The sequence below is a fragment of the Haliotis rubra genome, unplaced genomic scaffold (assembly GCF_003918875.1).
Source record: "Haliotis rubra isolate DU_JTF1 unplaced genomic scaffold, ASM391887v1 Scf617, whole genome shotgun sequence".
NCBI classification, from domain to species: domain Eukaryota; kingdom Metazoa; phylum Mollusca; class Gastropoda; order Lepetellida; family Haliotidae; genus Haliotis; species Haliotis rubra.
The window spans coordinates 247,822-258,380 of NW_025767321.1; the positions used below are offsets into that span (position 1 = coordinate 247,822).

The 10,559-nt window shown below is 40.7% G+C and overlaps 1 long non-coding RNA gene across 1 annotated transcript; it reads right to left on the reverse strand.

Annotated features, from left to right (window-relative positions):
* Positions 1-1,080: 1,080 nt before the first annotated feature.
* LOC124256073 lies at positions 1,081-1,625 on the reverse strand. Its single transcript, XR_006892821.1, has 2 exons — positions 1,510-1,625; positions 1,081-1,263 (listed from the first exon to the last, which is right to left on the reverse strand). It is a non-coding gene; the product is annotated as an uncharacterized LOC124256073 (long non-coding RNA).
* Positions 1,626-10,559: the final 8,934 nt, after the last annotated feature.

Sequence of the window (10,559 nt, forward strand, 5' to 3'; positions counted from 1 at the left end):
GCAAATAATAACTACATACAATGGCAACAACACCCAAGAGGGTAAAGGGTGTTCAGTTTTGTTCAGAGTGGAATTACTTCTATTAAGATCAAATTTTCTTATTGAAACAAATGAAGTGAAATGATTTCAGAAAGCTGATTAGTGTTTGGCTGAAAAACTAACCCATACCTCATTCATATTAGAGGTCAAAGTTTGCTCAGTTTCACAAGTCAAGTCTGTCTGTGGAAGTTTCATCAGATTTTCACATGAGCTGTTGTGTACATGTATCTGGGAAACAGATCTATTGAATGAGATTGCATTTAATAGCATCATGTAAAGCTGTTACGAATTCATCAACAAATAAACTTAGAATGTTAAAGATGTTTACAGATTGGTCACAAGTCTGTTGAGGCAATTCCATTATCTCAGTTATGCCAAAACATTGCTGCTGCCACAGTTACATGTCCCCTTTCTACACCATTATGCACATTTCATAAATGTCTAGTTGATTGTTGTAATTCACAGATGATTTTTTTAGAATTAGAAAAATGTTACATACAATTGTTTTCTTTTGTAAATATGATAGAACATTAAAAATCGGAATGCTTTCTAAAACTGGAGAATGTCAATGTCAGTTTCAGTTTTGCATAGGAGATGTTTCTCAGACATCAATAACTGTGAATGCTAAGACTTTGGGATGAATAGGTGTATTTTGTTCTGTTAAGATGCTAACGCTATACTCAGATACGATTCGGCTCTGAATGAAGATCTGACCATTAGAGGCCTGTCCGGTGAACCTTTCAATCTGCATGTCAAGGCCTCCTACATGTCATGAGTGAGTAAGTGAAGTTGATATTCTATTAGTAAATGAAAAGAAGAACACATTTCTAATTTGGAAGGACATTGAGTTTAGTGTTAGCTGTTACTGGTTCAACACTTTCTTCTGGCAGAAGATCCACTAATCTTGGGGCATTGATTGTCAAATTTTGTGTATATCCACAATTAGTTGATAGTAATTGTTTGCACATTCTTGGGACCACACATGCATTTATACATTTATCTAAAGTAATTTTATGGGCTTTCCTTCAAATTTCGTTGTTGTTTTATGTCAGATTTTTAAATCAACAAATAAACTTACAAGGCACTCTGGTCACATTCATAGATTACTTTGTCAAAGCTTCAGAATACTTTAATACAAGGATAGCTATGTCTCACATTGACAACTGTTGTATTGTCATGTTTTCAAATAATGACAAAAGTCCTTACAATGATCACAGGATACACCTCAGGGGTGGAAATAACTTTCAAATTGCTAGTGTACTCCGGAACAGTGGCACATGTAAAATCACTTGCCCTGATAATTTTTCCACTATACCGGCTGTTTTCTTGTTGATTTTTTAAAATAAACAACATAATTAACATTGGAAAGTCAAATGGACACCGGTACAGTGTGATATACAAATTTACTTGCCCGACAGAAAAAAACACTTGACTCGGACGTCGGGCAATGGGTTATTTCCACCCCTGCACCTGCTAATAGCAAAGCCCATTGTTTGATTTGAACTTTATTGTACATGTGTTATTTAGTCAAAATGAAATTGTCATGATGCCAAGTATTTATGAGACTATGAGAATCACACACACAAATCAATTGCTCACCTGAAACACAGGATCAGATTCATGATATGAATTGGAATTACATCTGCCATTATTTAGGTCACAATGCATCAAATTTGAAAGTATCAACACATTACTTAACCAAGACGGGTTGTTCTTTTAGGGTGATTATTTGTAGAAAATAGCTAACAGCATGTGACAAAACATGAATATCACATTTATTGATACTACAGAAACCATCCTTAGAAGTGGTGTTTGTCATCACCTTGAAAAATGGTGTGTAGGTAAAATTCTATTTTTATTTCAAAGGAGAAACATCATGTCCCTTCAAGGCTTTTAAACCTCCAGCTTCATAACATAACAGTAAAAAGTGCAAATTTTAAATATGGATAAAACTCAGCAATGAACTGGACCAAATTTGATGTGAGAATCATTGATACCAGGATGTGGTTAAGATGCAAGATTATTTCATATGGCCTAACAATGATTTGATGATTATGTTGATAATATGAGCAGACTTGCCACAATGACTGGTGGTTGATCTACCTCCAGAATCAGTTGCTGGTTACGAGTGTTTTCACCCATGTAAAGATTGACACACAGATTGAGGGACCAGAATATCACCTCATAAACTAGCAGCAACTTGATTAGGACCTGAAGAAGTTCCACAAATATCCTGGACTAAAATTGTAAATGAAAAGGTGTGGGACCGTAATTTATTTGAGATTGTATCAATCTGTCGAGGAGAAATGTTTATGCTTTGAGTGTTCATCTTGAGAGGCTGCAACCACTAGAAAGCTATATCGAAGATACTAACTTTTACCTACACCTATCTGTAGAGTTGGTTCCGTATGTTTCCTATCCGTGGTTATGAAATGTTCACAAGTATTTACGATTGTCACATATGTACTATATGTACTTTATATATGTATATTATGAACAATGAATGTTTATATATACATTATTAATACTTACATCAAGAACTGATCCCAAACCACATGTTAATGATAAAACGATCTCAAAGGATTTTAAAAGCAAACTTTACGTACATGCATGACACCAGTGCGTCAGGGGATTTATCCAGCTGTTGCTGCGTGTGTATGTTGTAAGCATACTGATAATGTCTCGGATTTTCAATAGTAAGTTTGGGGAAAAGTTTCGTGGAAGATTTGAAGACTTATATGTCATTTTTGCCTCTTGACTTTGCAAAGCAATCTTAACACATGGGACAATAAGTTGTTCTGTTTGAGATTTACGTTACATATTGTCAAAATAACAAATGTAGTCATATTGTATTAAAGATCTATAGTAAATTCTTACCGAACTACACTGTTAATAAATTACAGGATGATTATTGTTGAAGAATAAAGTATTTGTGCATAATGAAAACCAGTTATTTGTACTTTCTTCTATAGTATTTAAATTCCTGACAAGCTTTCTCATGCTTGTTGTGAAAACCAATTGATTGTACTGTCTTTACCCTCGTAAAGTTGTTGACAAGCTTTCTCATGCTTGTGAAAACCAGTTGATTGTACTGTCTTTACCCTCGTAAAGTTGTTGACAAGCTTTCTCATGCTTGTTGTGAAAACCAGTTGATTGTACCGTCTTTACTCTCGTAAAGTTGTTGACAAGCTGTCTCATGCTTGTTGTGAAAACCAGTTGATTGTACCGTCTTTACTCTTGTAAAGTTGTTGACAAGCTTTCTCATGTTTTTGGTGAAAACCGTCTAATTGTACTCTTTCACATTTGTTAAGTTGTTAACAAGTTTTCCATGCTTTTTGTTGAAAACCGCCTAATTGTAATATTTCACCTTGTTTAGTCGTTGCCCTGCAACTTTCCGTGCTTGTGGTGAAAACCGTCTAATTGTACTCTTTACGCTTGTTATGTTGCTGACCTGCTTTCCGTGCTTCTAGTGAAAAAGGTTCATTTAACTTCTCATGTTTTCCTTGCTTTTGGTGAAAACCCGTTAGCCGTAAGTCTTTTGTCGCGGTTGAGTGCCTTTCCGTGCTTGTGGTTTTATGAGCATCAGATGAGGAGAGGACGTGGATGTGGTTGATTATGTGGCTTGATATCCTCGTCATTGCTCAAGACATCACCTTTCAACAGGCTGGAGTAACTAGAGGTTGACACAATGATCTAGGGAATCGTTGACAGCTACGTAAAACATTCACTCAGTGGGCAGACTGGATATGAGCTTTTGAAAGATTATGTCGAAGTTTGAGTTGTCATGGTCTGTTCGTGATCTTAAGATGACTTTTTTGGATTACCTCCCTCGTAGGTTATTCTTGACTAATATGGCTAAGATGGTGTTGGATGCTGTTTGGAGGCGGATGGAGATTTCCTTGCCCAGAGATACTTCTTGTGTCGCACACAGATTCAGGCTCACGTACACACCGGAGAGCGGTAGGTTGGTAAATTAATCTCCACCCCTGCATTCCAATTCAAATATGGCACTTGTTGTTTCCCTGGTTGACGATCGGGACGAGAATGAAATGCACATATAAAGCACGTGCTTCACAAAATTTAAAAGCTATAGATGGCAGGTTCATGTGCTGCGAAGGTGCGAATCATATTTGGAAATAATTTCACAATCGCTGTATTTGAGCTACGCCTTTCTGAACTGATTTAAAAGACAACAGTACTAAATATGATGTAGACTTTAAGAAAATACTTGATACCAAGTTGTGGGCATGCATGACCTGTCGCAATATCGGTACTAACTTGAACATTAACCATACGGTTATTTGTCGACTTGTGAGGAAGAAGGTGGCCATCGGTGAAGCAAAGGATCCTCCAAGGTCTGGGAAGCCAGTGACCGTGATGACCGAGTCCTAACAATAATAATAGCGAGTACTTTTATAGCTCCTGGATTGTCCGGTCCAGACTCGATTATTTACAGACCGCCGCCATATAGCTGGAATATTGCTGTGTGCGGCGTAAAACCGAACTCACTCACTCAGGGATATGCCCTAAGCGCATAACATATATACAGGTTCTATGGACAGGAAAGTTGGCGTTCACAGATATTTCTTGAAGAGGTGTGTTTTGAGCTTGGACTTAAACACTGGTAGTGATGGAGAGGTTTTAAGATCTGATAGTGGAGAGTTCCAGAGAGTGGCAGCAGCATGATCAAATGAATTTGCACCAAAGGTTTTGAGTTTGTACATTGAGACAACTAGCAAGAGTTGATCACTGGAGCGGGGAGATCTATCCGGTTTATACAGTGTTATCAAGTCCTGGAGGTATGCTTGGCCAATGTAATTAATAGACTGATAAAGAAGGCAGAGCAGTTTAAATTCGTCTGGCAAGATGCAATCCCATGCCCTATGCCAAAGAACTAGGAGTCCAACTTGCCATCAGTACCATCAGAAGGAGGCTGCAGGAGGCTGGTCTGAGGGAAAGGAAACAACAAGCAAGAACGTCTGGCGCGATACCATCTTCGAGCGTAAATTGATGACCATCTTCTGGTGAAGAAAACCGTAAATTGATGACATGGCGTAGGGTTCACTGGTCTGGTGAAAGTCGCTATCTTCTAAACGTTACAGGCAGATGTTGCGTATGGACACGTCGTAACGAGGCATATCACCAGGAGATTATCCAAGCAGCTGAACAATTTGATGGTGACTCAGTGATGGTTTTGGTGTTGCGTTTCATGTGCCTGCCAGTTGGATCTCAAAACAGTACCTGGACTCTCAGTGGTCAACCTTATCAGCAGGAAGTACTTCATACCGCCATCATCTTGTATTCGTTCGATATTCATCGACCTCAGACCTCACAGTTCTTGACCGTCATCGGCCACTTGCAGTACAACTCCATTCGAAACATCACCATGGCAGGCAAGGAGCCCCGTTATGAACCCCATCGAAACATCACCATGGCAGGCAAGGAGCCCCGTTATGAACCCCATCGAAACATCACCATGGCAGGCAAGGAGCCCCGTTATGAACCCCATCGAAACATCACCATGGCAGGCAAGGAGCCCCGTTATGAACCCCATCGAAACATCACCATGGCAGGCAAGGAGCCCCGTTATGAATCCCATCGAAACATCACCATGGCAGGCAAGGAGCCCCGTTATGAATCCCATCGAAACATCACCATGGCAGGCAAGGAGCCACGTTATGAATCCCATCGAAACATCACCATGGCAGGCAAGGAGCCCCGATATGAACCCCCTCGAACATCTTTGGGACTATCTTGGACCTCAAGTTCGAGCTTGACACCGTCCTGTTCAAAATCTGCTGATTTTCAAGTTTTTGTTTATTCCCCTCAAACTGCTACTGAATTGTTACAAATTTTCAATTTCATTTTGTTTTTATTTACTCTGAGTAAAATATGTTACAATTGCCATTTTAACAGAATTTGGTTTGCAAAGCATGTACAACATTCAGTTATTTCGTGCATATATATATAATTCACAAAACAAATAGGAGGAATATGTTTTTTCCGTTGGAGAATATATCATAAAACGAAAAGCATGATTATGGTTTCATCATCTTTATTGATTTAATGCTTTCGAAGCACGTGTCTAGCTCGGAAATCTGAACGACGCATTTCAACCTTCAGGCATGACACGGGCCTTGTCTGCGTCCCACGGTATGGCGGCACCAAATCTGGCCTGAAGCCAACTTTCGCCAGGATTTAATACCCCGTCAGTCACGTTCCTGCACTAATATAGCAATTGTTTAAAGGACGACTGTACTTAATATGCCAAATGACTCCAGTTCTTCCTGGAAAGACATTGCGTCAGGCAATAAGTCGAGGAATTGGTAGTTTGGATAAAAAGGTGGGCCAATTAAATTGCAACTCCTAGAATGAGCTCGCTCAGCGGTACCACTGTACACGACCATTCCGCGAAAGACAAAAGTGAGTGAGTATGGTTTTACGCAGCTTTTAGCAATATTCCAGCAATATCACGGCTGAGGACACCGGAAATGGGCTTCACGCATTGTTCCCATGTGGGGAATCGAACCCGGGTCTTCGGCGTGACGTGGCTACCCCACCGCCCCCTCAACACAGCACCTGAACAGACATAACCGAGTACAGGCCAGTCAAAGAAAACTTTCCCACTGCGCAGAAATAAGCAAAATCGAAGTTGCAGGCTCTTCGGGGTTTTTTATCCAGTTTTAGCGATTTAAAGTTACTGTTTTTACTGCTTCAGTAGCGGAGTATTATGTTTATGTTGCTATTTCCACGATTAATTATAATGTGGATTATTCAGCGTTTTTCTACACAGTGGGAAAGTTTTCTTTGGTAGGCCTCACAGTAAATACACTGAGTTCCTTAGTCAGCCAAATGGTCATTTTTTAATCAGCCATGCATAGAAGCCTTAAGATTAATATCGCTCATCTGTGGAAGTACTAAAAAATGCGGTTATTACGAACTCGAAGGGTTGACCCATCGTATCCCAATTACGTAGATCGATGCACATGATCTTGATCACTGGATTGTGTGGTCCAGACTTGATTATTTACAGACCGCGCCATATAGCTGGAATACTGTTGAGTGCGGCGTAAAACTAAACTCACCCATGCTGCTGGGTTTCACCAAGATGGTACACATCCAAGACCTGCATCACTCCAGGCTTTCCTCCCACATTAAGCCGCTCCACAGTGATATATACTCTTCAAAAAAAAGAAACTTGACACCCTGTTTTGGAGTTTACTTACTGAGTGCATATAACTGATTCAAACATGACATCATTGCTCAGTTACAGTAAAATCATCACTTTACAAATTTCCAAAACATAATTATCCAGAAAGTGTTTGGTAAAACCGCAGAAGGCTATTAAAGCCACTCGGTCAGAGTAAAATGTCAGTATCTGGTGTGACCACCATGAGCATCGATAGCAGCTTGGCAGCGGTGACAACTGAACATTGCTGGAGGAAGACCTTTCAAATACATGCAACGTGAGGTCGAGCATTGTCATGCTCCAAAGATCAACCGTTGACGTTGATGTAGGGAACGGCGTGACGTTGAACAGGTCTTCTGGCAAAGAGTCTTGCTTTCCATAGCCAATTGTGCACTGTCTGGTCGGAGATTCGGCGCAGTCCAGGGGCTTCTGTCAGTCTTTTCATTCTCTTGTCGTCTATAGTGGCTTAGAGCAATGCATTTAGGGTATCATTGATGTGGCTTAAAAGCCTACAGTCATAGGCTTCAGATCAGGGTGATACACAATTTCATGGTGCGCGTGCATTTCATGTAAGGTGCTTTTTAGCGATTCACTACAGACATGAGTGTAACATTACGTTTTTGTTAAACGTTTCTTTTTTCAAACGTTTTGTCGTCGGCAACCATTCCCCCACATGCTGGGATTCAGCATCGATTGGTTTGTGTCAAACATTTTCCTAACATTCAAATTGTGCCTATGTCAAGTTTCTTTTTTTGAAGAGTATATATAGCACTGTTCATAGTGAATAGAATTTATTCCATGTCTCATATCTACCACATGAAATTCGAGTTACGTAATACGATCATGTGCACAGTGTATCGATTTTCGCCCCAGTCCTATTACTGGTTCAGATTACGTTAGCTGAAAACTGATTTGGAATGTAACAAAATACCAGTTGAATCAAATGGCCTTTCAATAGACGTTGAAAACAACATCGAAGCAGAAACATTGATTTAATTTACAGACACCTCGTCGCGACTACGACATGGGAGTCTTGCAATTAGGCAGCAACATGGTTTCATGTGTTGTCCTGTGGGTTGATGGATCGTCCCATCTCAGGTGCGCTTATGGCACCGCCCGGAGGGTTCTTGTCGTAACGACGTTAGGAGGCACTCAGTACAGGCAGGGTAACGGCAGGTGTTTTCTAGTGCAAGTGCCATTGCACGATGATCCAGGCCATGCTTTGTCAACATCAACTGCAAAACCACTGCCGTCGTTGTTGTGGTGGGGTTGCTGGTGGACTGTTTGAAGATTGATGATCATGCTTTGGATCTCTGGATTGTCTGGTCCTTATTCGAATGTTCACAGTCCGCCACCATAAAGCTGGAATATTGCTGAGTGCAACGTTAAACACGAACAAAACAAAAATCATTTCTCGCCGTTGCTTGTTTTTCGAATTTTTCCTCCTGTATATTGAACATGAGTCGATGCCTCCGTGTAGCGCGCGTAACAGTAACTGAATTTACGAGATGCACAAGGTGCGGTGGGGCAACCTAGTGGTTAAAGCGTTCGCTCGTACGCCGAACACCCGGGTTCGATTCCCCACATGGGTACAATGTGTAAAGACCATTTCTGGTGGCCGTGATATTGCTGAACTATTGCTAAAAACGACCGAGGATGTACAATCGGAATGGCTCGGTGAGTGAGTGAATATTGCGGAACGCCGAGTCAGCAATGTGGCTGCGATTCGCGGTGCTAATTCCTAGGTTCTACAGGCTTTATTGTCGTCTCTTGGATTTCCTGGGTTGTGTAACCTTACGCCACCTTACGTACAGCAGCACGGCTGACCACAACAATCACGTGATCAGTTGTCAAGACAGTGGACGTCAGAGGAAATATTGATTTCTTTGTACAGCTTACCTGCACTTACACGCCCACGGAAGAAGACTTCATTGTGTTGAGTTATAACATGACATGAAGTGGAGCACGGCTTCAAGGTTATTGCATTGCTATAGCGACGCACATGAAGCCTGGACCAGGCAAACTAGTGGTCGATAGCATGAGTACCCACTACGTCCATTAAGATAATCATAATGGCAAGTCACAAAACTTTATTGCCAATTCAGACGAACCTGACGACCAGAGTACTGGAGTAGTGAGTGAGTTAGTAAGTTACGTTTTATGCTGCTTTTAGCAATATTCCAGCAATATTACGGCGGGGGTCACCAGAAATGGGTTTCACACATTGTTCCCATGTGGTGAATTGAACCCGGGTGAATTATTTTCGATATCGGAATAATAGAAACAGGGGCTACACACATGCGGGGAATCGAAACTAGGACTCGGGGGACTATGGTAGCCCTGTCGCAGTTTTCTCTGCAGAGTTGTGTCCCTTGGGAACACCAGAAACCTATGATTGTGGATTCGCATCCTGATTCGTTCTGATTATATTGGAGGTTTTTCAGCACTATACCTAGGCTTGTGGGTTTCGTTACAATGGCAGACATCAAAGACCTACATCACTTCCAGATTAACTTCTTCATTCAGATCACACGTCGTGACATAACAAACCGAAACATGAGTCTCATTAACCAATTCAGAATTTTTCTTTTAAGCCGATACGAATTTTCTCGTGTGAAAGTGAAAAGAGACACTTCAAACATCTATGGTTACACTGAATTCCAATTTCTTGTTTCATAAGGAAATAGTATTTACAAATGAATTTCAATTTTAAACTTTAATAACATCGTATTTCTACATTTTATGGCGATGTGTACCAGCATGACCTTAACTAAGGCGTTACAGACTGCCCCTGTTTGATGAGGTTGTAAAATGATTCACAATTCATCTGGCTCACTGGTTACACCTGTTATGTGTTCTTGGCGCTTATTAAATGTATTTTTGTAACGTACAATGTGGTTGATATAATATCTAGTCCGTACCAGGCCGTCAAACCTTTCTAACGGCCGAGCCTCGTTTTGAGATTTCCATGATATCCAAATTTCCGTTTGTCAGAGCACGCTGTACGACAGAGCACGCTGCGTAGTTTTGCAATATACAAGTGTTTAGATGTATCAAATAATACTTATTGATATTTATATATCCAGTTGAATGAATTGGCCTCAAAATCTGGACTGGTTATTGTACTAAGTTGCGCAAGAGGACGGAACACAGTCAACAGGAAACGAGACTGTTGTGTAATCAATGTATTGACTTGTGCTACACTGTTCACATCGGCGTTAAACACTCACTCACTTAGGTCTTTCGACCAGTCAAATTTCAACCCGAAGATTAACTAAGGCTGTTTCAAATCTATACTGGGGCGGTGGGGTAGCCTAATGGTTAAAGCGTT